This window comes from Oxyura jamaicensis, chromosome Z, assembly GCF_011077185.1.
Source record: "Oxyura jamaicensis isolate SHBP4307 breed ruddy duck chromosome Z, BPBGC_Ojam_1.0, whole genome shotgun sequence".
NCBI lineage: Eukaryota > Metazoa > Chordata > Aves > Anseriformes > Anatidae > Oxyura > Oxyura jamaicensis.
This window is the reverse complement of record NC_048926.1, coordinates 60,245,121-60,258,778: the sequence shown is the minus strand read 5'-3', so window position 1 is coordinate 60,258,778 and position 13,658 is coordinate 60,245,121. Positions and strand designations below refer to the sequence as shown.

General features: G+C 37.4%; 1 long non-coding RNA gene across 1 annotated transcript in view; it reads left to right on the top strand.

Moving 5' to 3' along the window:
• The first annotated feature begins 13,464 nt into the window (after nt 1–13,464).
• LOC118156127 overlaps nt 13,465–13,658 on the top strand; it is a 404-nt gene continuing 210 nt past the window's right edge. Inside the window, exon 1 of the long non-coding RNA XR_004746164.1 lies at nt 13,465–13,627. This is a non-coding gene — a long non-coding RNA (uncharacterized LOC118156127). The remainder of the gene's footprint in view (nt 13,628–13,658) is intronic.

Genomic DNA, 13,658 nt, shown 5'->3' with positions numbered 1-13,658 from the left:
TGATCATAAAAATGCTTTTATGCATTCATTACATGGAGTACCAAATGAAAAACTGTGATTCTGTTCAGCTGCAAGAGGGAGGTTGAGTTCATGGACAAAGGAAAAGTAATTTCAGCAGCTTTCAGCCAGAGCCCAGACTTCAGTGACAGAAAGTGCATGTATAAAATCTGCCGATATAGCCTATATATTGCAGCAATGTTGATCTTAGAGTCTTCACTCCAACTAAATTGTTATATAAGTTTCCAAAAATATTTCATTTTGCGTTTTAGCTTTACATTCTTCTTTCTGTCTCTCTAACTCAATACATATACATACATGTATTCAATATTCTATTGGCTCTGTGAGTTCTGTGTCCAAGCTGTTGATGTAAAATGATATTCCAAAAGATAAAGTTAAGCCCCAGAACACTGATCTCCCTGTGAGCACGTTGAATGGACGTGAAGAGCGTCATGCAGGTAAAGTTTCAGTGCACCTCAGAGCTGACTCTTTCTTTGATTCACTCTTCAGAAGGCCTATTTACTCTCCCTGTAGACTGAGTGCAGAGAACCAACAGAAAAATTAGCCTCCAGTTGATGAAGGCTTTTCTTTCCACAGCAGTCTGTACGGTTGCTGCCATGGTATATACTCCGACATGAGATTACTGAATGCTTTTCGTACTTCATTTCATGACAAAGTGTACCATACAAACATTAAAATGCAACCTCTGCCTTATGCACTGGTCCTTTCTAAGACAAACACATCCAAGGCCTCGGTTCTAATTTTCAAAGTTCTTAATGACTTGGAACAGAATATCTAAATAAATGATTTCCATGTCATGATGAAACATTCAAACACATTATGGAAGCTATAGCAAGACTGAACAATAAATTTGTGCAAAAATTAAAGTGCCCAGAAACCTCAGATTTCACGGGCTGTATGTGATATATGTGACATTGCCTCCTTAAAATAAATGTACTTTTCTATCATACATCTAAAATAAAGCTTTACACCCATCAAAACCAGCAATTAGTCTTTTCCTGACTGTAGAAGTAATAAAAGATGCTTACTAATATTCACAACTGCTGTTTGGAAAAATGTCATTCCTCTTTCTGCCTTCATCCACTAGAGCAAGACATCTTTCAAGGTCAACCTGAGGAATGCTGTGTTTTTCCAAAAACTGTTTATTCTGTCTTTTCTGTACTAATTCACAGGCACAATATTTTTAGAGCATTTCCACAGCTAGAACCTCAACATTGAATATTTCAGTATTCGCTTATCATAAAGAGTCCTCAAGCAATCTTTAATGAAGAAATCCAGGTAAGTGCTTGTGACCCACATTCAAGCATTCAAGTTACACATTGTTTTGTTTGCATGGGTCAGACTCATTGTATGAGCTCTACCTATTTCAGAGATGGGCTTCTTTGCAGAGTGAAGAAACAAATCTTTTTTTTTTTTTTTTTTTTTTTTTTTTTTTTAAGGGCTTTTCCCTTTGGCTTGTCAGAAGTTACCCTCACATTTTCTCCATTCAAATGAAATGATTGTGAGTTAGCTGGATTTGTCCACTGTCCAAATGAGAGAAATCCATTTGTGCTTTCCAAGATCTCAGACAAGAGTTTTATAGGGTTGCCTGCTGAAGCTCAGCTATGGGAAATGCTGCAGTGTGCCAACCAGATTGTCGCTGACTGTTGTTGTGCAACCAGATGCTGTACATTGATCTCATCTTTCTAGCTGTAGTCAACAAAAGTAGTCCTGCCAGTCCCCACTGTTACCTCCAAATACTATAGAAGGTTGCATGTTTCCTAAGAAAATATGAATTTTTAGAATCCAAATATCTCAGTTTGCCAAAACACTATAGGTTCATATTTCTCCATTAACCTGTAATAAATTATTGTTTTAAAGGGGGTGGGAGGCATTCATTATAAATTTTTGTTTCTAGTTAGTAAGTTTCATATCTCTTGTACTACTACAGTCACCAGGCCAAATCCCAGACATATTAACAGCAATGTAATAGTGTAATCTGTTTTTAGACAGTCTTGGCTAGATGCTCACTCAGTCCAATTTTCTGCAGTAGTCATCTATTGTCAGATTTCCTTTATCCCCAGATAAATTCTCTCTTACCTTGACTGAAGTTTTGAGAACTACAGGAAGTCCAGCTTTCTAAAATAATGATGTAGTCTCAAACCTCCCTCTTCCTGGTATAAACAGTGGACTCATGCTCTGATCATTAAATGGTTTACTTCTCTTCCATGGAATATTTAATCTCTGAGATCCAAGCATTCTCTCTGTGACCAGGCACCAGTTCATTTATCATGGACTTGAGGGTGAATTCTATTTCTAAGACGGATTATTTCTAAGATGGCCTGTTGATTTGCCAGCTGCATAAATTTATATAATTCTCTCTCTACCTTAAAAATAAGTAAATAATAAATATGTGTTCTTGAGTCTGCTATCTGTTAATATGTGTTCTGTAGTCTGCTAATATGTGTTCTATAGTCTGATATCCTATACACATTTACCAGTAGTGGAAACAAATATTTTTATTTCTTCTAATTATTAGAGCATTAATATGTATTTCCTCTTCTAGAGCAAACCAAATCTTTTTCACAGCAAATTTGTTGCTATTTTCCTGAAGGGTGGTGATTGAACAAGGACTGAATTCAAAATTGTTGTAACATAATTTCAGATTGCTAGTCTCTTGTCCCACATATTAGACCACAGAGCTCTGCAGTTAATTGCAGACTTCCTCCCATAGTAAGAGTGATATAAAATGCAGGGAAAATATCTGAATATTCAATTCTCTCAATGAGTTCTTAAATATTTTAGCTTTTCTTGTAATACGAACATCAGATTTTCAAAAACTCTGCCTCCAAAGCTGCATCCAGTATAAAAAATATTATAGGTAGATAAGCATGTAAACCGTTACCGTAACATTTCCAGCTTTACACTATAGTGTAACCCAGAGTTTCTTATCTAACTGATGTAGTTCTGAAAACCTGGCAAATCCACAAGCAGATGATGCATAATAAGAGCCTGTTCCAACAAAAATCCTTCCATCCATGGCTGTCTGGGAAGTTATCCAGTTTTGAGCAATTTCAGTTTTCTTTTTGCCCATGGAAATTTCTCTTTGTTGATTGTCTAGCTAAAATAATTAATCATTTCTGACATGATTCACATTTCCTCAAGTTCAATTTCATATCTGCAGACTTAGGTTTTCACAGGCCAGTTGCAACTCTGTGGACTTTGTTCAAAGGTTGTAGCTTGTACCAAGATACCATCTTTCAGCAAATAAGGAATAGCCTTCAAACATGGTATGAGGCTTTATGCAAGACAAGAGAAATCACTTTGTATTATCACAGATCTGGCATTACCACAAAAACATTTTTCCTTTGCCCTTTGGATTAGTTTCGACTTGCCAATACCTACTTTTAAAGCCAAGTGCAGAACACAAAATTAAATTTAACATCTGTGCCAAGTTACTGTGTACCAATGACAGTTGAGAAAAATCCTCTGAATCTCAGTGTCCGGTTTGATCCAAATCTGAAGTGGTGTTTAATTTATTGTCCTCACTTTTAGAGGAGGAGCACCCACAATTCTTCACCTCCCGTCATGCCACAGCCATCACCTTTCCAAACCAGTCACTCTGCGACCTGCTTGTCAGAAATGCTGTCTATCGCCACAGTCACAAGACTTTGGGCGCCTCATGACGCAGGCAGTGCCAAAGTGAAAGTGAGCATGCCCAGAAAGCCTCGTAAGCACTTTGATCACAGTTGGCAATATAAAGGTCAATTGAACTTTTATTGGTCTTTTATTGATCTTATGTTGTTGATTTCTAGAAATCTTGACAGAGGTGATAGGACATTCCTGCAGACTGGATGAAATATATGTGTCGCTGGTGGGTATGTGCTGTTTTTGTGTATTTTTAAATGAAACACAGGGGTGGACTGATGGAAGACTGACTCTTTATGGGTTTTGATAAAGCCTTGAGCAATGAGATCTCATTTATTTATGTATTTATTTATTTATTTATTTATTGCTGCTGGCATATACTTAGGTGGTGCCATTTTAACACTTACCCCCATACCTGTCTCATACTAAACAAGTGAAAAATAGCCACTTTTTCTCTTGGATTTAGAAGACTGCTCTTTATTCCTAGCTTGAAAGAACTTTCTTCTTTTCCCCATTCCACCATCAAGGAATGAATATGTAGCTGACTTTCCCTCTCGGCTAGTGCTTACATAATTCACTGTTTCATATTTTATGTATTAAAAAATTAAAAACAAACAAACAAACAAACAAACAAAACTACAACATGTTATCTATTTCTCATAAATAAAAAAAATAAATAAATCACAAAATGAATGGAGATTCATTTCTGATCCAGGTCTGTAGAAGTTTTAACAGCTAAAATCTCCCAAACTTTGATTTTCATATTTCAGCTATTCCTCACATATTCCATATTGGAAAGCTACAGATAGTCCACAAATCCTGAGTTTCACATAGACCATATCTTTAAAAATGAACCTCCACAAACTCATAAGGCATTTTTCCTAACTATAAGGCATTTTTCCTAACAACAATTACACATTTGTCAACTATACTAAAATCCAACTTGGCCCAATTATTAGCATCTTGGCTTATACTCCAATGTCCCAAGTTTTGGTGAATGAAATCTCACAACTCAATTTGTCCTTTTTGAGACCAGCTCAGTGTATAGGCTGTGGATCTCTGCCAAAACCATTTTAAGAGGTTTGTCTTGCAGTTACATTAGGGTTTTCACTGATTCTTTTTCTTGTACAATAGCCAAGCCAATAGAGTTCATTTACCATGGTATAAGCAAATGCAATGGGACTGATTTTAAAACTGTCAAAATAGATGGTTTCCTTCTGGTATGCATACCTTACTTCTTTATCCTGGGTGAAGGAGTTTTATTAGCATGCTGCATTGTGAACTGAAACATTTATAACAGCTGTATTCAATCTTTTGACATATTGTTTTCATCAGACTCATATTGCTTAATTTATTTTAGCTTGGAGCTGATCCTTGTTCATAATAATTCAAAATATGTGGAACAAAGATAATATTCCTCTTCACAGTCATGGATATTAACAAAGAGATTTGTGAACAAAGGTCATTTTCCATTTGCAGAGATGTTTTTCTCAGTACACGGCTGCAAGAGTTTCATACAGCAAGGCTTATCCTAATGTATTTCATCTCCATTAGGCATTTTAAAGTACAAGTCCAAATTCATCTCTAAACTTGCCAGTTTCCAGTTTTTCCTGGAAATGTTCAGTACTGCACAGTGCACCTGTAAAATCATTTTTTATAAAGGTTGTTCCTACTCTCAGCTTTAATCTATCATCTTTGGTCTCACATGTTCAAACACACAAGTAGATCTTGTACAAGTTTGGATTTTCTAAAGAAGCCTTTCCTTCCTTTGGCAGGAATGAGCCACGTGGCAACACAGAATGACAGAACAGTTGAGGTTGAAAAGGATCTCTAGAGATTATCTGCTCTGACACCCTGCTTAAGCAAGGCCATCCAGAGCAGGTTGCCCAGGACCATGTCCAGGTGGCTTCTGAGAATCCACCAGAGGAAGGAGACTCCACAGCCTCTCTGGGCAACCTGTGCCAGTGCTCCATCATCCACATAGTGAAGAAATGCTTCCTTGTGTTTAAATGGAGCCTCCTGTGCTCCTGATTGTGCTCAGTGCCTTTTGTCTTGGCACTGCACAACACCGAAAAGAGCCACGAGCTATCTTCTTTGCACCCTCCCTTCATGTATTCCTATACTCTGGAGAGATTTCCCCATGAATCTCCTACTCTCCAGGCTGAAGAGTCCTAGCTTCCTCAGCTTTTCCTCATGGAAGAAATGCTGCTGTAGAACAGAACCACACAGCCAGGAAAAGAGAACTACATAATGCCATTATCAAACCCTCTCTGATTTTTTTTTCATTTTCACAGCTATTCCTTTTGGCCACCATTCCAAATCAAGCCAAGTAAGTCAACAAAGATTTTTCTCAAAATATCTGGACATTTGATTGAGTTGGGTTGAAACAATTTGCTTTCTCCTTCTCAACTCTTTGTGGGAATTGAGAACGACTGCTGTAAATGTACAGTGTGGCTGATAGCATTTAACTGGTGTCATCAAAAAAAAAAAAAAAAAGACCTTCACTGTCATCTGGAACTGCTTATTTTCTTTCAGCAGGGTTTTTTTTACTGCTGTAATCTTTGAAGATCTTTTCAGTTATTAAATTTCAAGTTGGCTAAAACATTAATATCCTCCATTTCTCCATTTTCTAGAGAACTTTCTGATCCAGCACAATCAGGTTGCTGATTCTGTCTTTAATGTGACTTGAGGGACTGGTTGTTGTATGGCTGTTTCTCAATTTTGTCCAGCAAAGTCCAACAAATAATTCATCTATACTTACAGGTATTTTTTTTACCTTTTCTAGAAATATTACAGTTGTCTTTGTTTCAAAAATAGCTTACCTACTTTCAGTATCTTAGAAGATGGCAGATCCTAGTAGATTTAGGCATTCTGCATACAATAATACGTGTGTAATTCCTATCACATAATTTTGTTCTCAGTACATTATTGCTTGATTTTTACAATAGTACAAGACAACTGCTGTGCAGAGGAATGGTTGGAATTGACTTATAGCTGGTATGTACCAAAAAATTCAAAACTTGAAAACTTTGGTTTCACTCTTTTCTTGATGTTCCTCCGGTAAAAAACTATGGTTTAAAGAGATCAAAGGCAAAAGTTCTAATTTCTGGAAAAGGAATTGGGCTGCTGTATTGGGTTTATGTGGCAAGGGTTTGGTAGTGGGGGGCTGCAGGGGAGGCCTCTGTGAGCAGAGCCCAGCAGCTGCCCCATGTCAGAGCAGAGCCAGCTGCAGCTGCTCCAAAAGGGACCTGCTGCTGGACAGAGCTGAGCCAGGGAGCGATGCTGGGTGGGCTTCTGGGAGAGCAGAGGTAAGGAAGGGGAAGAACTGCTGGGCAACAGCAGCTGGGAAAGAGGGGTGAGAGCCAGCCCTGCAGCCCCCTGGGTCGGTGCAGCAGGAGGGCAGGAGGTGCTCCAGGCAGGCAGCAGCAGTTCCCCTGCAGCCTGTGGAGAGGCCCCTGCTGGAGCAGGCTGTCCCCCTGCAGCCCATGGGTCCCACATGGAGCAGATCTCCACGCTGCAGCCCGTGGAGGAGCCCCCGCTGGAGCAGGTGGATGTGGCCTGGAGGAGGCTGCGGCCCATGGAGAGCCCCCGCAGGAGCAGGCCCCAGGCCGGAGCTGCAGCCCGTGGAGAGGAGCCCACGCAGGAGCAGGGGGGCTGGGGGGAGCTGCTGCCCGTGGGGGACCCGTGCTGGAGCAGTTTGCTCCTGGGGGATGGACCCCGTGGTATGGAGCCATGTGGGAGCAGTTCCTGGAGAGCTGCTGCCTGTGGGCAGCCCCCGCAGGTTCTGTTCGGGAAATTCTTGCCCAGCTGGGTAAAATCACCACCGCTGCATCTCAGTCTTTCTAAGGAGATTTGTATACACAAGTTACATGAACTGGAACTTTTTCCAAACTAAATATATCTCTATGATCATGCCTATCTGCTTCTGCAAAATAGAAGGTTACAAAACATGTGCTAAGAACTCCAAGAGAAAGCAACACATACCAAAGAAATCCCTGTCTTTGTCAGTCACTGATGTGAGCAGGTTGATCTTAAACGGTGCCTGGTGCCCAAAGCCTTAACACTGGGCATTACCACAAGGTCTGCAGTTGAAGGTTTCACAGAATTATAGAATCATTAAGGTTGGAAAAGACCTCCAAGATCATCTGGTCCAAACATCTCCCTACCACCAATGTCACCCACTAAATCATGTCCAACCTTTCCTTAAACACCCCCAGGGATGGTGATTCCTCCACCTGCTCCAATGCCTGACTACTCTTTCTGAGAAGAAATGTCTTCTAATTTCCAACCTTAACCTTCCCTGGTGCAACTTGAGGCCACTCCCTCTTGCCCTATCGTTGGTTAAAATCATCAGAGTATTTAAAAGCAGATGACTTCTGGAAGGTAATAAGTAAACTTTGGTAATAACTGATAGGTCATTGTGTATAACTGATAGGTGCTCAGATGGAAGTTTCATCATGTAAAGTTAGTAATTTAGAGATTTGAGATCTACCTATGTAAACTCAGTGGTCTGTCTTGTTGAGAACCGATGATTTATGGATCCCTGATAACACACAATTCTGTTTTATTAAAGCATAGATTATTTTCTTTTGGGAAATAGGAAATAAATGAAGCAGGAGAAAAAAAAAAAAAAAAAAAAAGAATGGAGCTAAAGGCTATTCAAGAGAATTTTTAGATGGAGGAAGAAAAATGTATGTTCTTGAAAAGTGCAGTAGTAGAAATGTGAGGCAGTTGTGGCAAGTAAGTAAGGCACACACCTTACATGCATGTTCACTGATATATATCAAAATTGTGTAATTCTTTAAGACCTAGCTGAGTGTCAAAATTCAGCACACCTCAAGCTATGGTAGCCAGTGCAGCCAGTCTAAATTCAGACAGCTCTGTAAAGTGCACTGTAAAGAGCTGAAAGGTCATATACTTGGTGAAGCTTGCAGAGGCAGATCTCTCGAGCAGTTTTGCCCCATCGCAACTCTAGGTGCATCTTACCAAACTGTCATTGAGGAACAGATGAGGTTTTACCCAAGATGACCAATTGCCGTTGTCGTGAGCTTGGAAAAAATCCATGAACTTAGATAAAATCTATGAACAGCTTACACATAGGTTAGCGTTCAAGTGACTCAAATCTTGTTTAAAACATAAAACATCAGGAACTGTTTGGGACAAACACAACCTAGTAGTTGTCCAGTCACAGCTGCAGGGAATGTATATTCTTCCCCAGGGTATGAAACACTTTGGCAACTCAGCTCACCTTGACTGACTGCTGTGTTACGTTGTTGTTGTTGGAATTTTGATGATTTATGCTGTTGGAATTCTGATGGTTCTCAAGATATTTCTGAAGTGAAGTCACTAATGGAAGCAGAGTCTGAAGAAGCACCTGGCCCAGCTGGCAAAACTGCAGTGTCCTATTATCTACCACATGCACGTATGCTCCGGTTTGAGCCTCAGCAGGGGCATGTAGGACAGAAGTCCAAGTCCTAGGCTTTCCATCCTGAAGGAAAGGGAAGGCACACTCTGGATGTTAAGTGAAACAGGCTTCATACTCATACACCTCAGATCCAGAAAGAAAGCTGCAAGAGATCCAAGGCAACAGTCCCTTCACATAGAATTCGTCAGGGATTTGTTTCCACCCAAGCAGTAAAGGCTACATGCAAGACCACTCCAGAGCACAATCTTCTTGCTCCGTTAGAGCAAAGTTCAGGACAGCACAGCACACCAGTCAACAATTTGGCCAGAGACTATAGTATTTCACAGGTCATGATTTGAGAGGAACTGAGACACATGCCGGCATGATGGCATGATGGTGTGGTGGAACAGTTGTGCTAAGGCGGGCAGGCATTGCTGGGATTAAAACAAAACAAAACAAAACAAAACAAACAAGTCTCCAGTTTAGTCACACACATAATACGAATGGATTCATAGACTCACTCACTGTCAAAAGACATCCCTTTATCATATTGCAGAAAGAATATGTTGTGTGGAGAATCTGAAGCTCTGAAATGTATCGCTGTCGTTACAGTTCAAGCATCAAAAGTTTACATTCACTATGTAAACTTTATTTAATCATTTTCTCATTACCCTCAGTGTTGTTAAATAATTTATATAAAAGACAGAACATAATATATGTAATGCATTATTGCTACTACATAGAAATGCTGGCAGACTAAAGCTAGAGATACCGTATGCACTGTAGGTATCGATTAGTTCATAAAAATTAGTTTATTAAAAGACTGTCAGATTCCCAATTTGAGATTATAATTTACAGAAATATTGGAGACATACTTTGTACTAGTAAGAACACTACCAGAAAATCTTACTGTTTCTCCAGTAGGAACAAAGGTTATTTTCGAACACAAATTAAACTTTTTCACATGTTCCTTCTTTCAGAAGAAAAATTCAATGCCTTTGGCTGATTTTTGTTATTGTAGATTCTTAAAGATGGTATTCTTAAAAATATATAACCACATATTATTACAGAGTTGTTATCCAACAATAAATAGGACAACAAACTGAATCTACATTAATTTTACATTTTCTCATATATACAACTACATCACAAGCCAGATAATCTGTTAAATGTGAACAATGAGTTTCAGCGTCCACAGATGTGCAGAGATGGTGCATCAGTTATTTTAAAACTTGATGTACGCAGGTATACATCAAATACAGTAAATTTTATTTCAAGAATTAACAGATTTTATGTGTAACTGGAATGCATTCCATGCAGATGGTCAAGTTGATATTACTGATTCTAGGGTAGGATGACCTTAAAAAAGTGATGTGGTGCAACTGATTGGACCCATACCCATTATTGCCTGACAGATAGATGTATAATAAGTATATTATGAAAGTATATAATACTACACTTTTATTCTTTATCTTGAAATATCAGCTTCAAAATTATGGGGACTTCTGTGTATACTTTTACATTTATAGCTAAGACTATCCAGTCCAGCATCCAACAGTTTCAAACACCGACTGCAACTTATACTACCTGTCCTTGCAGCTCCTAATTTTCAAGTGCTGTGGGAAGCAAACCTGTAACAAACATTCCATGCAATCAGGAACAACAAGATTAAATCAATTAAAAAAAATCCAAACAATATTTTTACACCGTTTACTACATTAGAACCATTTTATTCAATGCAAAGTTTCTTTTGTGAAAGAAAAAGTGCCCATCCCACTGCCTGTTGTCACACATGCTTAGGTCTCTGGATTTAGCATCTACCTGTGAAGTAGTCAGCGCCTTTCATAACCAGTGCATTTTACTACAGATAAGGCTCAAATGTTACTGATACTGAACCTTCCTACAAAAGTTATGATTGCTTTTATTTTGCTTTTGAACTGGTTACAGAAAATGAAATAATGACACTGAACGCATCTCACAATAACATTATCTTTTATTAGATCTTATTTTACATATCCCCATAAGATATAAAATCTTCCAAGAGAAAATATCAAAAGCCTTCAATTTAAATCAGTTGTTTCAGACAATATGAGCAAGTAAAAACAAAGATATTTTATAGGAATGTAAAAAATTAAAAAAAAAAAAAAAAAGAACAGGTATAACTAGTATGGAAAGCTATCACAAGGTTTTAAGCCATTTTTTTTTTTTATACAGCGTTGTCTTTAAAACCATACTGGTTGAAAGTAAGGATGCTTGGTTCTCTTAACCAGTAGTTTTAAAACCAGCAGATAAAAAATAGAAAGAACATATATATATGTAACCAAATTAGATGGTGAGTATGTCGAGAAACAATAACTTCACTGAAATATCCAATATAATAATAACAACAACTTTAAAAACACCAATAGCCACATTCTGAACCAATTAAAGTTTATTTTCAGTCTTTGGAGTATTGACACAGTTAAGGATTTCTAGAAATAATCCCAAACTGAAGGCTGTTCTGTTGCTACAGAAAACAAATGCAATATAAAGGAACATAGACTAAATCTGCTGGTTAAGAAAGATTCAGGCATCATGATTGTACAGCTGATGATAGAAGAAAAAGGTACAATGCTATATGAATTACATTTTTGGAAGCAATTCCAACAGGCAAAATACTTTATTGCATCAAAATTTTACGTTTCTGCTTAACAAAATTTGAAATAGTATTTTGAAAGCTCTTTTGCACAGAACACACAAAGTCTCTGAAGCACTTTAATGCTGAAGATGCAATAAAATAAATGTCATGAGAACCTTCTGCTGGCAGGTTTACCAAGCTTTGAGTTCCAACAACAACAACAAAAGGTATTTTCAACTACTATAGCTAAGAAAACTTACAGTACATGTTTATTGCATGAAAACATCCATTTAGTGGATCCGATTCTTCCATTTGTGGTTAGTGGTTCTTACATTTTTATATAACTTGCACCAGATTCTGCTAAGTATTCCATTAACTACAAAACATACAGTAGATTGAATCAAATAGGGAAATCTACGCAATTCTGACAGAAATCCAACCCGTGACAATGCATGAAATTAAAATTTCACTTTCGTTTTCTTTTAAGATAGCCTGTAGCTACAAGATATAATTTGATACATCGTGGAACAATAATGATGAAATTAAATACAGTAGGTAATATTAGAGTTAGAAAATAGCACACCTTTTTATCAGTTACAATGACTTTCCATGCAATAGTATTGAAGATAAGCAATGATGTTTGGAAAGCATAAACAACAGATGGAAGTAAGAGGTGTGAAGATAAATGAAGACTAGTAAATGGAATCATACTCAAGTGCATGTTTATATGTATTAACTGTAAACAGTAGCTCTACTTAGGGAATATTTTTCACACTTGAATGGCTTCAGCACTAAATATGAATTACTTAATATGTGAAAACAAAGCAACAAGTAAGACTCCATTCTTCAGTAATATGAACATGTGAACACTGGCAATGTAACTGAGGTTGCAAGTTTGAAAAATTAATATAGGCACATGATTCTGAATGCACAGGTCACACAGTCTGTGTGACAGGCAAGCACGTGTTTTGATGGGTTTGCAAACTATGTCTTGCTTACTATCAACTCTCTGCATCAAGTTGCAATTTCCTTGAAAGCAAATGAATTTAGATTTTACAGTATTTTTTTCATCTTATGACATCATATTAATACATTCAAATAGTCAAAATGTTCAGAATAAGATAGTACAAACTTGGTGCAGGAGGACATAGATCAGAGTGCGGCCAGCATTGTCAAATAGGAGATACACAGCTTAAGTATTATATAAACTACCTTTCCCCAAAAAACATTAACATAGACACCAAAATTGTAACAAGACATATCAAAAAATAAGGCACATTTATCTTGATATGGTAATCTTGAAATAGAAAACTCATTTCAGAGAACATCAATATCTAAATGAGTTTTATAAAAAATCTTGTATTCATGATAAGTATGGACTTTTCTCATCATGTATGATAATGGAGTAATTGCACATATCCCAGTGTGTCAAGTAACAAAATGGGAGTTTTATTAAACATTTCCATTGCAAAATTATTTTGTAGGTTCATGTTTTCCTATTTACATAATTCAGGTGAATGGCAGAAGTATTAAAATCTACCATCACTTGTCACAAGTACTGCAGGCTTTCATTTCACCACAATTAAAGATCCCCTTTTTGTTGAATGAATTCAAATTAATTGTGGAATAAATTGAGATTATTGTTATTTTATATGAATGATTGCAAGTTTTTGGACATTAGCTACTACACAAGAACATTTTATTCCATTTGTTTCCAGGCTGTATCAGGGCTTTCTACTCAGAATTACTTGTACATAAATTTATCAACAATCAGCAAAGAAGGCTGTTTAAAATCCAATCCCCTTCTTAGGAAAATTAAAACACCAGAAACATCGTTAGTTAGCATTTAACCTGAGATTTAATCTGTTGAGAGGTTAACATCCTTAGAAATTTCTTCACTTGTTGCATTAACTTATACTGATGTTGGTATTTTATGAAAAAAAAAAAAAAAAAAAAAAAAAGTTTCTTTGAAAAATTGCTTTTAACTTGTTT